General features: G+C 36.6%; 1 protein-coding gene and 1 pseudogene across 2 annotated transcripts in view; both read right to left on the reverse strand.

The window, feature by feature from the left end:
- The window catches only part of ZRANB3 (zinc finger RANBP2-type containing 3), a 237,638-nt gene that overhangs the window by 127,111 nt on the left and 93,425 nt on the right, over positions 1 to 17,102 (reverse strand). The gene's annotated exons all lie outside the window — the stretch shown is intronic.
- On the reverse strand, positions 11,749 to 12,020 carry LOC136125880 (cytochrome c oxidase subunit 7C, mitochondrial pseudogene; annotated as a pseudogene).

Consider the following 17,102-nt stretch of genomic DNA (forward strand, 5'->3'; position numbering starts at 1 on the left):
TATCTGATTTATCTGAAGATAATACCCTATCCTGGTTGGAGAATTCACCTAAAAAATGAAATTCCCATTAGTTTTTATCTAGTTATTTTTCATGGTAACAACCACAAATCTTCTATTCATCATCTCTTTGTTAAAAGATCATGTAGTTAAATGACTAATGGTGATTTCTACAAATTAGAAAGATAATCAGTTGCTAATGTTCTTAGGTATTTATTTTTTAAATATTTGCTGTTGATTGTTCCTTTTTTTGGCACCATCAGTAGAAGATAAAGTTTGATAGGACAAACTCTAACAAAACATGATTCCAAATTAAAAAATAAAAGTATATTAGTGTAATTTCATGTTCCCATTAAGGAAAGAAATTATACATAGCATAGAATAGCTGAGTTCTAGATAAAATTTATCAATAGGAAAATAATTGGCTGAAAGTACTTTTCCCCTAGAAATAAACTTTTTAATTATGTACGTATAGGTGGTTCAAAGCTCTGAGCTCTAACTACCACAGAATTTGTTAAAGTGGAACCATCCAGTGTTTCATAATGATTAAGCCTAAATCACCTATTTGGAACAAAAGCCTTGACTCAGTAATAATACAACTGTTTAGGTTAACTACATAGGAAGAATTAAAAAGAATACATTAATTTCAAGAGAACATTTTTTCAATATTTTCAAAATAATGAATCACTATTATACTGAGAACAATTTTAGGTTTTCTAAATGTCTTTTTCCATAAAATTAAGAGCAACTAAATAACAATGATCCTAACTGACACATTGAATTTCAGTTTCAATTTTTTGTATTGTGATGGCTTTTATACAGCAATTGTATACAAAAGATGCCTGCTGATTGAAAATTTTTTGAAACTAGAAAATTTCACCAATTTTACAGTTATAAGCAGCTTGTGGATTGTCTTTAGAATAGGTGGCCTATTTGTTCTAGAAGATACCCCTTTGGAGGACTTTTAAGGTATGTAGATTTTAAATCTTAATGAGGAACTAAATTAAGTAAAGAAACCCACATAAAAATGTTAGACTGAAATCCTATGTTCTATTATTTATCATTGTTAAGGAAGTGTATGTTTTAGCAGAAGTATTTAAATGTTCTTAATTTTCTTTCCTATATAGAGGTTTAGATGGTATATCTGAAAATTATTGTTTATTCTTAAAGGGGAAAGAGAGAAAGAGAGAGAGGGAGTGTGTGTGTGTGTGTGTGTGTGTGTGTGTGTGTGTGTGTGTTCATTCATGTGCTCTTGTCTCACACGGGACTAGGAGCAGGAAATAGACCACAGGAATATGGACATACAGGCCTGATCTTCTCTTTACTCAAGAATGAAGAGGCTACGCTTTGGGAAATGTGCTGTCACACTTCCCTGATGGTCTGGCTCTTCCTCATGGATTGAAGCAAGCTTTCCCGTGAAGGAAATACATTAGGATCATGTGAGGCTGGAAAGGAAGTAGGCCTTAGAGGGCAGCAGGACAGGGCAGAAATCTTCTCTCTCTAAAGACAAAGACACCGAGTTGAGGCTGAAGCACTTGAGTGAACTCGAGTAGGCCTGTACTCCAAAGCATGGTTCATGATGCCCATGAGAGGGATAGCAAAAAGTGAAGCAGTGAGAAGCCCCTGCAATGGACAGAGAGGCTGGATCGGAGCAAATGTGCTTGAAGAATACTATTTCTAGTATTAGCAGTTAACTGCTACACCCTTAGTGTTGTAGTTTTATTCTAACCAAGTCTCTAGGAAATTTTATTAAAAGTCACAGCTTTACAAATGGGGTAAGGTATTATCAACAGACAAATCTGAGTAAAGAGTATAGGGATGTTCTTTGTACTATTCATATTCCCACAACTCTTCTGTAAAGACGAAGTAACTTGCAAATAAAAAACTGGAAAAAAAAAGTTACTGCTCTACGACCTATTGTCGGTTGTGCTGAGAGGAAGGACAAGAGGGCTGTCCTATATTTTAAAAGGAGTGGCCAAGAAGAAATGCTTCTAGACTATTCCAGACAGTACTAAAAGGAGAAAAACTTCTAAATTCTCTTTAAATTATTTTAAAAAGTCAGCAAAACATGGGTACTAAAACATGAAAGGCAGCACAAAAGATAATCAAAGATCAATTTCAAAGATCAATCTCAATGTGATTATTGAGAAAACACTTTAAGGAGACTAAGAATATAGAATTCAGTAGACCTTTAATAGAATAAATAACATGACCAAGAGGAGTTCAAGTACAGGAATAAAAAAACTTTTCAGTGTAAGAAAGTCTGTTACTATAATTCACAACGTTAATAAATCAAAGGGAAAATGTCATATAATCCTTAGATGCTGAAAAGGCAACTAAAAAATTTGACTTTAATTTTTGATAAAACTCTTTATTATTAACTATTACTAAAAGGAAGATCTCTTCACATTAGAAAAAAGTACGTATCTCAACCAAAAAGGCTGTACCGTTTAATGGAGAAAAAATGTTCCCACCAATATCAGAAACAGGAGAAAGAAATGACAAATATAAACATTAGAACAGATGGGCAAAAAGTGTATTAGTTGCAAATAATGTGACCACGTACACAGAAACCAAAAGAATTAACAGAAGAATGATTACTACTATTGGTAGTAATACCTAAGTATCACCTAAAGAATTTTGGTAAGTGGCTACTTCCAAATTATTATGAAAAAAGTCTGGTCCTTCGAAGGAATATTCAAAACAGAGCAATGAAACAGAGGAGAATGTAGAAGCAAGACATATATGGGAATTGAGCATGTGATAAAGGTGGCATTTTGGGGGAAAAAATGGTTTATTCAACTAATGATGTTAGGAAAATTAATTAATAAAGGAAACCAGAATATGTTGCCCCAAAATATGCCTCTCTGACATAAAAATTATTTTGAGCTGAAGGCAATTAAGAAGTACTAAATGCAGAAAAAACTCCCTCCTTCCCACCTAAAGGCAGGAAATACATTTTCCTTTTCCTGGAGACAGACTCTTATCAGTCCAGGAAGGCACCAGAGGAATCTACAAACAAACTTTGTTAAACTAACCCTTATCTTCCTAGTTACATTTTCACCATTTACTACTCCTAGCCCAAACTCCTTTGCCTTGTCAATTCTTCACAAATTTATTGCCTGATTGTCTGAAAGGTATAAAAACTTCCTGCTCTGGTCACTTCTTTGAGTCTTCATTCTCTTGTGATGGCTCTCATGTATATGAAAAAATTCAATATAATTTGTATGCTTTACTCCTGTTTATCCGTCTTTGTTTGTCAGTTTACTTTTCACAGCCAGCCAGGGACCCTAAGAGGGTCAGGGAAAACTTTTTACTCCTCTACACTAACCACTTGGAAAAATAATACAAGTAGGTCTTTGCCACACCCCTCACTAGAAGTCAATTTCCAGAAAGATCAAATATATATATACTGGGACTTCCCTGGTGGTCCAGTGGTTAAGACTACATCCTTCCAATGCAGGGAGCGTGGGTTTGATGCCTGGTCGAGGAACTAGGATCCCACATGCCGCATGGCATGCCCCACCCTCCCCCCCTCAAAAAAATATATATACACACTAAGAAGTAACACATATAAAAATGATAGAAAAAAGATGTGTAGAAATAAAAATAAAAACAGAGTAGACATTTAAATTCATTATATCAAATCCAAAAAGCATAAAGGAAAATACAAAAAGAACTACGTGGAAACCAAAAAAAAACCCAGAATTGTAATACAAATGACAAAAGGCCAAGTTCCTCAATTTATGAAAAGTTTCTACCAGAAAGGAAAAAAAAAAAAAAAGGACAAACAATCCAATAGAAAAATGGAGAAAAGAACTGAACAACCCACTCACATATGTAAAGTACATTCAACAACCATCAAAAGATGCCCAAGGTCACTCATACTTAGTGATGAAGAAATCAAAACTTTGAGAACCCATTTTTTCACCTACAGAATAAGATGAATAAAAACTAAAGATTTGATAAGTGTTGGAGCAAGTTTGGAGAAATTTACACTTGTACACTACTGTAGATATAAATAGTGATTTGACCATCCAGCAAGTCCAATACTTTGACTTTATTCAGGGATATACTTACACAGTATGCTGAATCATTAAAGAAGAGACTAGTTAGAGAAATTATGGTACCTCCATACAATGAGATATTATCTAATCATTAAAAAAACTGAAATAGATCTATATGCTGATATGGAAAGGCTGGTAAGTCATAGGCTGCAAAATAGTATGTGGAAAAGAAAAACAGTATGGTAAATATGATCCAGTTAGTATTGAGAGAGAGAAGGGAAGAGGGGAGAAAGAGAGACAGAAGGGGGGGGCAGGAAGAAAGGGAAGAAGGGAAGGAGGGAGGATGGAAGGAACTACTGATAGTGTTACCACTGGAGGGAGGGCCTGCAGGGGTAGGACCGGAAGGAAAATGCTGACCTTGAGCTCGTATTAAGTCTTCCGTGCAGTGTACATATCCCGTCTGAAAAAATATTACTTGGAGGGGGATGGTAAGGGACAGAGAGAAAAGTTCTTTTAAAAATATGCAAGAGGCTATTCGAGAAGCAGCAAATTTCTGAGTATTAAATTTAAGTGTTGGGCTTCCCTGGTGGTGCAGTGGTTGAGAGTCCGCCTGCCGATGCAGGGGACACGGGTTCGTGCCCCGGTCGGGGAAGATCCCACATACCGCGGAGTGGCTAGGCCCGTGAGCCATGGCCACTGAGCCTGCATGTCCGGAGCCTGTGCTCCGCAACGGGAGAGGCCACAACAGTGAGAGGCCCACGTACCGCCAAAATAAACCACTTAAGTGTTTATGCCAAAATCTGGTCATCAACTGTGACCTTATAACAAAGTCAGTCTATTAAAGTACTCTGACATTTAAGTGGGGTGGGGGGTGGTGGAGGAGGGAGAGGAATGAGGAGAGGGAGCAACATGAATTAAACGCACATATTTAAGTGCAGAATGAAAGAAGAACTCTTCCAAAAGAAATAATGGTAAAACTCACACGTAAGGAAAAATGAAGAAGCAAAAAATGTAGAAGCCTAGGGTTGCATGATGTCTCATCCTACTTCTGCTGATGATAAGGTCGAGACTCAGAGTAAGTCACTTTTCCTAACATGTTTGGATTTTCAATCTGTAACAGTGTGGAGGCTATGTATTATATTACTCATTTCAAGGGAATAAGTGGGAAAATGTATAAGGAATAATTTATGTTTCCTGGGGAAAAACAATTTCACTCAATAAAAGAAAAAACAATCACAATGTTTTGAACTACAGAACACAGAAAGAAAACCAATGAACACAGACTATAATATTTTAGAAGAATTTTGAGTTATACGTGTAATACGGGCAGCAATCTGTCAAAATCTTCTGTGATGTTCATTGAAGGGTAGCAGAATATGCCACCCCAAAATATGCTTCTTTGGCATAAGGATTACTCTGTGCTATATTTTTGAGAAATAGCACACACAGGAAAAGCTTTGAAGATGAAGTAGAAGTTACCCTTTTGAAAGGAAAATTTATAAAAGAAAACTCTATTTTAAGGGCATCTCCCTCTCCATACCTGGTATAGAGGGATAACTCTTAAATTACAAGAAACTCTTACCAATGAAGAAGGCACTGACAAATCCACACAACAAATCTTACACTTGTTAACCGTGCTTTTCCTGGAAACTTCCTATAAAACCCCTCCTCCACCCCTGGCCCCTGCCTTATTTCCTTTGTGTTTAGCTGAACATGGTATTTAAGGTGGTGGCTTGGGCCATTTAAGGAATTTTACTCATGTTTCCTAGGTATCTCCTCTGTATACATGTTAATAAACTCCTATTCGTTTTTCTCTTGCTAATCTGTATTTTATTACAGGGATTCTCAACCAAGAATTGAGAAGCGTAGAGGAAAAATTATTTTTCCTCCTCTACATTCATATTTAATCTTAAAATGGTCACAAGATAGTAAAAATGAGGTAACTATGATGTAACAAGTTCAAATGTATATGTATTATCATTCAACCATTAATACTCCTAAGGTACAATTTGAATTAATGAAAGATCATGGGGCTTTCCTGTTGACATAGTGGTTAAGAATCCGCCTGCCAATGCAGAGGACATGGGTTCAAGCCTGGTCCGGGAGAATCCCACATGCCACGGAGCAACTAAGCCCGTGAGTCACAACTACGGAGCCTGCGCTCTAGAGCCCGTGTGCCACAACTGTTGAAACCCATGCACCTAGAGGCCACGCTCCACAACAAGAGAAGCCACTGCAATGAGAAGCCCGCACACCACAACCAAGACTAGGTCCCCCTCACCGCAACTAGAGAAAGCCTGCACGCAGCGACAAAGACCCAATGCAGCCAAAAATTAATTAATTTTTTTAAAAAGTTCATGATAGAATAATACAGATTGATAATGCTCGATAGTTCAGAAGTATATGTTCCATATATTTTTCATATCTTAAAAAATCTGTTTTGTAATATTAAAATCACATGAGAGGGCTTCCCTGGTGGCGCAGTGGTTGAGAGTCCGCCTGCCGATGTAGGGGACATGGGTTCGTGCCCTGCTCCGGGAAGATCCCACGTGCCGCGGAGCGGCTGGGCCCCGTGAGCCATGGCCGCTGAGCCTGCGGGTCCGGAGTCTGTGCTCCGCAACGGGAGAGGCCAGAGCAGTGAGAGGCCCGCGTACCGCGAAAAAAAGAAAAAAGAAAAAATCACGTAAGTGAACTCTAATAAGATTCTTTACATTTTCTCCATATGTATTATAGGATTAGTACCTTGGCAATTTCTTGAAAATCAGAGCCCAAAACAACACAAAGAGCACAATTATAGATGCTTAGGGGAAAAAAAAGAAAGAAAAAAGGAAAAAAAGAAAACATGATCCAATCTTTTGGTAATGTTCTAGGTTCTTAAAATCTATTATACTTATGAATCATTTGGATATTAGTTAAAAATTCAGACTCTAAGGCACCAAATCCCCAAATCCTGACTTGAAAGAACTGGACTTTTAAAATAAGGACCCCTAAAGCAATTCTCATGGGGATGGCTCTCAGGCTGCATTTTGAGAATAACTACTCTAAAGATTAAACCTTAGAGAAAAATATCTCGGAGTGCTTTTCCCTAATTTTTTGCCATTTTCTCCCCAGAAGAAAAAAAAGAGAAAAACCAAACTTAACGTTTTCACGATTTTATTCTTGAACTTCTTATTAATTGCTGGAGAACCTTGTTCCTTAACTGATTTTCAACTCCAATTCTAAGGCAGTATAAACACAGTGCTTTCTATTTCGCTATATAGTATACAGAATAACTTAAAAATATATATATCTTTATTGGAGTATAACTGCTTTTAGAATAACTTTAACAAAAACAGAATTTGGCTTCTAACTTCATAATCTATTTAGATAAACTAACAATTTAATAGAAAAAGAATTTCAGAAGTTTAATAAAGGCTCTGGAAAGGATTCTAATTTGTGTATTAATTTAATTATCTGTTATTTCAGGTAAGCAGAGCACTATATTTAAGCCATTATAAACAAAACTGTTTAACAACTGGAGGAATAAATAACTTATATCACTAAAATTTCTAGTTGTAATGAACAGAGAAATCAAAAAGAGTGCATTTAAGGAAAGAAAAATGTATGAAAAATACAAAATCATCCATGTTGTATAATAACGCTATGAATATGCTGATCACAAATGTAAACAAAGGAGTCTTTCAAAAGTATATGAAAACAAGGACTAAGAAACGAAAGAAAGACAGTGAACATTTGCACTTGGCAAATTGATTATTGCCAATAATGATCAGAGATCGACTCGACCAGAGATTTTATAAAAGAGAAAATGATTCTTTACTTGGATAGTGTAAATAATTACAGCATGGTGTTTTATATCCTTTTTTATGTGGTAACACTATAATTAATTTGAAGACAACATCAGAATAAAGAACCTCATGTTGAAATTCAGACAGTATATTAAAATAATATTTTCTTCATTTATATAATCGTGGTGGAAGTGAAGTAAATAAGGTCACCACTTATTTCTGACAAGAAGAAAATTACTTTTGCTTTCAAAATAAGAAATCAAATGCAAATCAATCAAAAGATTCAGAGAAAAAATTTTACAAGGTTATTAGAATGTTTTCAGTTGAACTAGTACTTGTATTAATCTGTCATTCTTGTGTTGACACATAGCAATCACTTTAGAACCATTAGAAAGAAACTGAAATTTCAATCCAGTAATTTTTGAAAATGTAAATTAAGCAATGTCAGAGATTCACTACTCAAGTTCAGAACTGAGACCCATTTAAAATGGGTCATATATTATAATACAAAGGAAGTAAAAAGGAAGCCTTCATAAGATAAGTTTTTTTTTTAAGAAAAGAATAATAAATGGTTACATAAAATGAAAAGCAAACAAGCAAGAAGAAAAAAAATGCTAACCACATCTTCTACCACTTGCCAAAATGCCACTATTGACTAAAAATAGAGCCCTACTGAGTTGGGTAGATAGCTGTCAAAGGTTAAAAAGTAAAGGATGATCATCAAAGACTGGGATTAGGCATTATTTGCTGAAAAGGAAACAAGAATGTGAATCCAATAAGGCTGCAAAATCAATTTGTCATTCTAAGGAAAAGACGTGGAATGCTATCAAAAATAAAAACTGCTGTTTAAATTGGCTTAGGCAATAAAGAAACACTAGGACTATTAAGAAATAAGAAAACCAGGAATGTTTGTAAACATTAAATACCTAAAAATTAATTTTTGTATGTTTAGAGAATATTTAAAGAGATGATTTTGGGGGCTAAAAATCAACCAACCCACATCAAGATAAAATTTCCTGGGTCTGAACTATGAAGTTTTTCCCTCTAGAGTGGAATTTGTATAGATTGTTTCTGTATTAGACAGAGTTACAGATAATTTCTCCTACAATGCAATGTCACATGAACCCCAGGGAAGTATTATATAGCAAAGTGAAATATATTTGGTTTCTAACATTTTTATTGGATAGGGATGTGCCTTGTTTTCCCAATATAACTAAATATATTGTAGAATAACTTCTGTGTTCTTTCTCTTTCTTTGTCTTCTACTAGAACTAATAATGGCTCCAAATTTCTTAAATGAATCTATATACAGAATATGCTCAGAAGTGCACAGCCCATCAATTATTATTTAAGGAATTCAATTTTACTCCATAAAAAGAAATGAGATATGTCAAAATTATGATAATGGAATCATATGCTAGTCACAGTCCTCATTTATTAAATATTATCCATGTCAAAATAAAAAACTGATTCTGGTTTTTTTTTTTTGCAGTACGCGGGCCTCCCACTGTTGTGGCCTCTCCCGTTGCGGAGCACAGGCTCCAGACGCGTAGGCTCAGCAGCCATGGCTCACGGGGCCAAGCCGCTCCGCGGCATGTGGGATCTTCCCGGCCCTGGGCACGAACCCATATCCCCTGCATCGGCAGGCGGACTCTCAACCACTGCGCCACCAGGGAAGCCCCTGATTCTGGTTTTATGGAACCAGTTGACTAGAGAAAATGTATATATCTGAACTTCAGAAATTTTAGTGAAAATGTTATCTAAGAAAATTGTCTTATGACACAAATTCAAATTGGCTTTAGAATCAAAATAAATGTTACTTGCAAAGTATTAGTAAGTATAACAATAAATAATAAAAGTTAATTTATACGGAGAAGTTGCATATGTTAAGATCTAACCTGGGCTTGACCTGACTTTACGGAAATGCTAGTGATGTTAAAAATAGAGAAAACAGTTCATTAGATTCATTTGAACACCCTGTCATAAACTAATAAGGTAAAGAAAATTTTAAATACTATAAAAATGTTGGAATAAAAAAGTAATGGGGCTTCCCTGGTGGCGCAGTGGTTGAGAGTCCGTCTGCCAATGCAGGGGACACTGGTTCGTGCCCTGGTCCGGGAAGATCCCACATGCCGCGGAGCGGCTAGGCCGGTGAGGCATGGCCGCTGAGCCTGCGCGTCCGTAGCCTGTGCTCCACAATGGGAGAGGCCACAGTAGTGAGAGGCCCACGTACCGCAAAAAAAAAAAAAAAAGTAATGAATGTTAGGAATTAATGGTAAATTTTTAAAAGATAAGAAACTCAATTGAAAAGTTAATATATTATGAATAACCTAAAATAGGGATTTTAAATAAAAGTGTACTGAAAAGTGAAGGAATAGCTGATATTACTTCATTTATTTTTTCTAATGTTATTTATCATAATAGCCTCAGTACTAATATTAATAAAAATATATAAAGAGTCATTTCATTTTATGTGTAAACTCACTTAAGACAGGGAAGCAAAAGGCCTTGGAGTAGCAAAAATGAAGACTAAGAAGCAGACACAGGCCAGAGGTTAAGACTCTGTGCTGTCACTGCAGGGGGTGCAAGTTCGATCCCAGCTCAGGGAACTAAGATCCCGCATGGCGCATGGCACAGCCAAAAAAGAAGCAAACACATAACTTAAAACAGTCTAAGAGATTTAAGTAAAGGGCCTAACTTGTCTCAGTAGTTGGTAACTTTGAGTAACTAAAAAAAGGTTAAATTGGGCTTCCCTGGTGGCGCAGTGGTTGGGAGTTCGCCAGCCGATGCAGGGGACACGGGTTCGTGCCCCGGTCCGGGAAGATCCCACATGACGTGGAGCGGCTGGGCCCGTGAGCCACAGCCGCTGAGCCTGCGTGTCCGTAGCCTGTGCTCCACAATGGGAGAGGCCACAACAGTAAGAGGCCCGTGTACCGCAAAAAAAAAAAAAAAAAAAAGTTAAATTATGCTTTCAAATGTCATGGCAAAAAAAACTGAATGCCTTGCCGTTCTATAAACTTTTACTCTCTGGAAATATGTCATTTACTGTAAAACAACAGGAAAATATTATCATTGTTAAAAAATATATTGTAGGGAGGAATTCCCTGGTGGTCCAGTGGTTAGGACTTGGTGCTTTCACTGCCATGGCCCGGGTTCGATCCCTGGTCGGGGAACTAAGATCCTGCAGGCCACGTGGCGTGGCCAAAAAAATAAATAAAAAAATTAAAAATAATATATATATGTATGTATACAAATGTATACATACATACAGTAGTTTAATTTTCTTTCTTTTGTTAATGCCTTAAGTTTATTTACAAACATATTTAGTATGTTGAGTTTGTTGAATTAAGAAAAATATATGCATAACATGAGAGTTGCGAGTTAAGTTTTACTTGGGGGGAAATGAAGACTGCAGCCCGGGAGACAGCGGTTCAGATAACTCTGAGAAACTTCTCCTGAAGAGGTGGGGGGAGGAGCCAGGATATATAGGAGTTTTGCAACAAAGAGCAAGTAACTGGGATGTCAAAAGACTATCTTAAATAAAGAAAACCAGATATCTCAAGTTAAGGAACTTAGCGCTTTTCTATGTATGGAAAGATCCAAGAGTCTGGGCTCACAGAAATCATCCCTTTGATGTGCACCTTAGCTATCTGGGACCTGTATTTTCACATCCTGAGTTTCCTCAGGGCTCACCGCAGGGAATAGCTGCAGTCTGATGGCTGCTAGATGGCAGGTATTCTTTTCAGCCCCGAGTTTCCTCAGGGCTCACCAGCTCACTTTGGAGGGCTGCAATCACTGGTGACTGTGACATCCTTTGTTTATTGATATGGCAGGAAATACTCCATTTATAAATATTCCATTCCATTTATAAATATTCCATTTATCAAGTTCAAGAGTCAGATCTTTTTTCAAAGAGAGTGCACCTCTTAAAATACTCCTTTTCATATGTGTTTCATGGATTATTTTTTAAGCAGTTGGTGTCTTACTACAAAGAAAGGTTCAGCAAATCCAGATCCAAAGTACAAAGTGATCATAAGTAGTAACTGCTACTTGTTTTCCACTAGAATAGTAAATACTCCCCCGGACCCTCCTCATAGTGGCTCCTACACACCACAGGGGCTGTGAACCTCCAGACAGTCTGTCCCAGCACAGCTGTGTCGGAAACTGTGAAAGGCACAAAGACTGAAGGTGGAAGAAATGGAGGCAGCACACCAAGCCTTCCTTTCCTCATGACCTTGTTCCCCTGTGTCTAGTTTAACTTTCTGAATTAACTTTATAGCTTGAGAGAAAGAAAATGTGATTAAAACTTGCAGAAAATGCCAAAGATTGACTCATTCTATTGAAAACTTTTGGATCACTTAAGAATAAAGTTAGATAAAGGTTAAGAAAGATACATACTTCACATCACTGTAATACAGAAAAAGAAGACACTAAAGAATCGAGAAAAGCAGTTTTTAAAATTTAAAAAGCAATGTAAGCCATTTTCAAATAAAACATTACACAGAAACTCAATATTTATCAAGGAGAAAAAGTGAGGCAGCTGTAGCTGAAGTAAAGCAGAAACTTCACAGCCTCATACCCTCGAGTCTCAACCTCAGTTCTGTGAAAATACAGCTCACAAACAACGGAAAGTCAATAAATTCGTCAATTTACCTTTTTTCAGGTGCTGGCTTTATACCTACCTCTTCTGTAAGACTCACCTTAAATCTACCTCCTTTACAAAGCATCCTGACTTAATCAAGCTGGAATTAATTTCCTTCCACAAAAGTACCATGGAAGTTATATTGTAAACTTAATTTCCAATATTTCTAGTATTCTACATTTTACATATATCATACAGAGACACACACCCCACAACCTTTTCTGATTGAAAGCTTCTCAGATAGTGGACATGTTTCTTAGTCTATATTCATAATAATTTTTCAAATAGAAGACCCTCAATAATATACAGGGGTAAAAGGTAGGTTAATCAATGGCTAAAGGAAAAAATGTTTAAAATGTTCTAATGTAAAGAAATAAGACTTGGATTGATAACAATCCCTAGCTGCTATCTATGAAAAATCTGGAGCGGAATTGTTGTCCAATTCCCAGTGCAGATGTGGCCCCTTAGGGCTGTTCAAGTTCTGTGGAAACTTAAGTCCATTACTTTAAAAAAAAAAAAAAAAAAAGGAGAAGCAGATTATGGGGTGATAATTAATTTGAACCTCCCCTCCAGATTTTAAATAATTTCTATCCCATTAAGAACATTTCAGTTAATAAAAATTGGTGAGGCAGGAACGTTTGCAACATCCTCCTTACAATGTACTTGGAAGTATTACTATATAATAAAAGTGCCTTAGGGTGACACAATGGCATTAGTGCTTTGTGCCTTTCAATGCTTATGTGAGTTATAAACATTATATTCCAGGAAGATGCTCTGTGTCTGACTCTATCTGGGTACGGTTTAACTCACCATTGCTGTCACCTCTGCATTTCATTTTGAATCTTGTCCAAGACTATGGAGAGAACATTGCAATAGCCCAGCTGTGCAAAACAGCAGGAGCCCTGAGCAAAATTACATCATTCCCTAAAGAAATCAGGGTAAACTTCTTTAAAATTGAAATTGAAATCAGTTGCATTAGTATTATACATTTCAAGTGTTCAAGATAAAAACATTTGAAACTGAGGATGACCAGAAGGAAAGCAAGACAACTCAATGCTAGACTTTTTTTTTTTTAAGTTGATTTTCTTTTTCTTCTTCTTTTTGGCCATACCGCATGGCATGTGATATTAGTTCCCCGACCAGGGATCAAACAGGTGACCCCGGCATTGGAAGCACAGAGTCTTAACCACTAAACCGCCAAGGAAGCCCTATGCTAGACATTTTAATAGTTTTTTAAAAAAGATCCCTGGGCTTCCCTGGTGGCGCAGTGGTTGAGAATCTGCCTGCTAATGCAGGGGACACGGGTTCGAGCCCTGGTCTGGGAGGATCCCACATGCCGTGGAGCAAATAGGCCCGTGAGCCACAACTACTGAGCCTGCGCGTCTGGAGCCTGTGCTCGGCAACAAGAGAGGCTGCGATAGTGAGAGGCCCACGCACCGCGATGAACAGTGGCCCCCGCTTGCCACAACTAGAGAAAGCCCTCACACAGAAATGAAGACCCAACACAGCAAAAATTTAAAAAAAAAAGGACCCCAACCCCCAAATCCCACTTAGAGGAATCTTTTCTCCGTTACCTCCATGCCACAAGAATAACTGGAGGTGGGTGGTAGTGGACATAATTTAAAGTACTGGTGACTATAGACAAGATGTCCCCTTTGTTCAGATAAAGAGATGTTTATCTGAGATGAGCCCAAATGTCTCAAACCAACACCAACAATTAATGAGACAAAAGAAGTTCTCTCTCTTTTTCTCTCTTACTCATTCATTCAGAAGGCGTTAACTGGAAATCTATTCCCTAGACACTGCTAGGTAGATATGGCTTAAGTCCTAGGAGTTCCAATCTTTGGGAGAGAACCAGTAAAGTACACTAGAACATGATTCAAACTAAAGTAGAAGTGAGAGCACACAGCAACCAAAAGGCTCAAAGGCTGGTGATACAGATGGTGACACAGAGGAAGTGATATTTGAAGAGGGTTTTAAATGATGCTTTTGTTAGGTGAACTTGGGGAAAGATGGGGACACAAAAGGAAAGGAATTAATCAGAAAAAGAACAGCATATATAGAGATAGCAAAGCTTAAAAAGTCATGGTGTTTGGGAACAGAATAGGGGAAAGGAATATCTGAGATATATTCTTCCTGTTCCTTACGTAAGTAATCTCATGAGAAAAGTATTATTACTCCCAAATTTATATAAAGAAACAAAGGCTCAGAGAGATTAACCTATCTAATATAACATTTATAATAAGTGGTAGATATTATAATAGGTAGGGAGATGGAAGTGTCACTAGAATTGATGCCAGAGAAGGGGAGAAGAGAATAGAAGACACAGGTAGCAACTACGATGTAAAGTGCTTTACTTTATAGGCAACAGGCGGAAATGGAGAATTTGAGGAATACAACTCTAGCAGCAGTAAAGAGTAGCTATTTTCATTTGATTCAGCTTTGGCCTTTGTAAAACAAAGGGAACACTTCTTAACTCATTCTACAAGGCTAGCTTTACCCTAACACCAAAAACAAAGATACTATTTTAAAAAACCCCAAAAACCTACAGATCAATACCTCTCAGGAACATAGATGTGAAAATCCTCAACAAAATATTAGCAAACCAAATCTAGGAATGTATAAAAAAGAATTATATACCATGGCCAAGTAGAATTTATCCTAGGTATGCAAGACTGGTTCATCAACACTTGAATGTGAATAAATGTAATCCATTACAACAATAGACTAAAGAATAAAAAAATCATATGACTTTATCAACTGATGCAGAAAAAGCAGCTGACAAAACCCAAATCCCAATCATGACAAAAGCTCTCAGAAAACTAGGAACCCAGGGGAATTTCCTCAATTTGATAAAGAGTTATCTACAAAATACCTAGCTAACATCATACTTCATGGTGAGAAACTGGAAACTTTCCTCCTAAGACTGAGAACAAGACAAGGACGTCTTGTCTCACCATTCCTATTCAACACTGTTTTAGAAGACCTAGCTAGCACAAAGACAAGAAAAGGATACAAAAGGTATATAGATTGTAGATATGTTATTATATATAGAAAATCCAGAAGACTCACCAAAAACTGTGAGGGCTAATCAACATACCCAGTAAAGTTGCAGAATACAAAATCAATATATAAATATCTGTTGCATTTCTAGTCACTAGCAACAAACTGTCAGAAAGAGAAATAAAGGGAAAAAACCCTGTAATTGCATCAAAAAGAATAAAATACCTTGGAATAAATTTAACCAAGGACGTGAAAGACCTGTACACTGAAAATTATTAAGACATTGATGAAAAAATAGAAGACATCAAAAAGAGGAAAGATATTTCATGCTCATGGAGTGGAAGAATTAATATTGTTAAACTGTCCATACTACCCAAAGCAATCTAAGATTCTATGCAATCCCTATCAAAATTAAAATGGCATTTTTCACAAAAATAAAACAATCATAAAATTTGTTTGAAACCACAAAAGACCCCAATAACCAAAGCAATCATGAGAAAAAAGAACAAAGCTGTGGCATCATGCTCCCTGATTTTGAACTATATTACAGAGTGATAGTAATCAAAACAGTATGGTATTTGCATCAAAACAGACATATTGATCAATGGAACAGAACAGAGCCAAAAATAAACTCATGACTATGTGGTCAATTAATTTATAACAAAGGAACCAAGAATACACAGAGGGGAAAGGACAGGCCCTTCAGTAAATAGTGTTGGGAAAACTGGATGGTCACATGCAAAAGAAAGAATGAATTTTGATCCCCATTTTACACTACACACAAAAGTTAACCTAAAATGGATTAAAGACTGGAATGTAAGATCTGAAACCATAAAACTCCTAGAAGAAAACGTAGGGGGTAAACTCCTTGATATCAGTCTTGGCTATGATTTGGAATTTGACACCAAAAGCTAAGGCAAAAAAAGCAAAAATAAACAAGTGGGATTATCTCAAACTAATAAAAAGCTCTGCACAGCAAATGAAATCATCAACAAAATGAGAAAACAACCTCTAGAATTGAAGAAAATATTTGCAAACCACATGTCTAATAAGAAGTTAATATCCAAAATATATAAGGAACTCCTACAACTCAACAGCAAAAAAAAGCCCCACAAACAAAAACAAAAACCCAATTAAAAAATGGGCAAAAGACCAAATAGACATTTGTACAAAGAAGACATACAGATGACCAACAGGTACATGAAAAGATGCTCAACACCACTAATCATCAGAGAAATGCAAATCAAAACCACAATGAGATACCACCTTATACCTATTAGAATAGGTATTATCAAAATAAGAAATAACAAGTGTTGATGAGGAGAAAAAGGAACCCTCCTGCACTGTTGGTGGGGAAAAAAATTGGTACAGCCACTGTGGTTGGAGGTTTCTCAAAAAATTAGAGATAGAACTACCACATGATCCAGCAATTCCAATTCTGGGTATTTATCCAAAGAAAATGAAAACACTAACTAAAAAAGATACATGTGCTCCCACGTTCACTGCAGAATTATTTACAATAGGCAAGACATGGAAGCAACCTGTGTCCATCTACGGATGAATGGATAAAGAATTTGTGAGATAAATAAATAAATAAATAAATATATATATATAAACACACACTCACACAGAATATTATTCAGCCAGTTGTGACAACATGGATGAACC

The sequence above is a fragment of the Phocoena phocoena genome, chromosome 7 (genome assembly GCF_963924675.1).
Source record: "Phocoena phocoena chromosome 7, mPhoPho1.1, whole genome shotgun sequence".
In the NCBI taxonomy this organism is placed as follows: domain Eukaryota; kingdom Metazoa; phylum Chordata; class Mammalia; order Artiodactyla; family Phocoenidae; genus Phocoena; species Phocoena phocoena.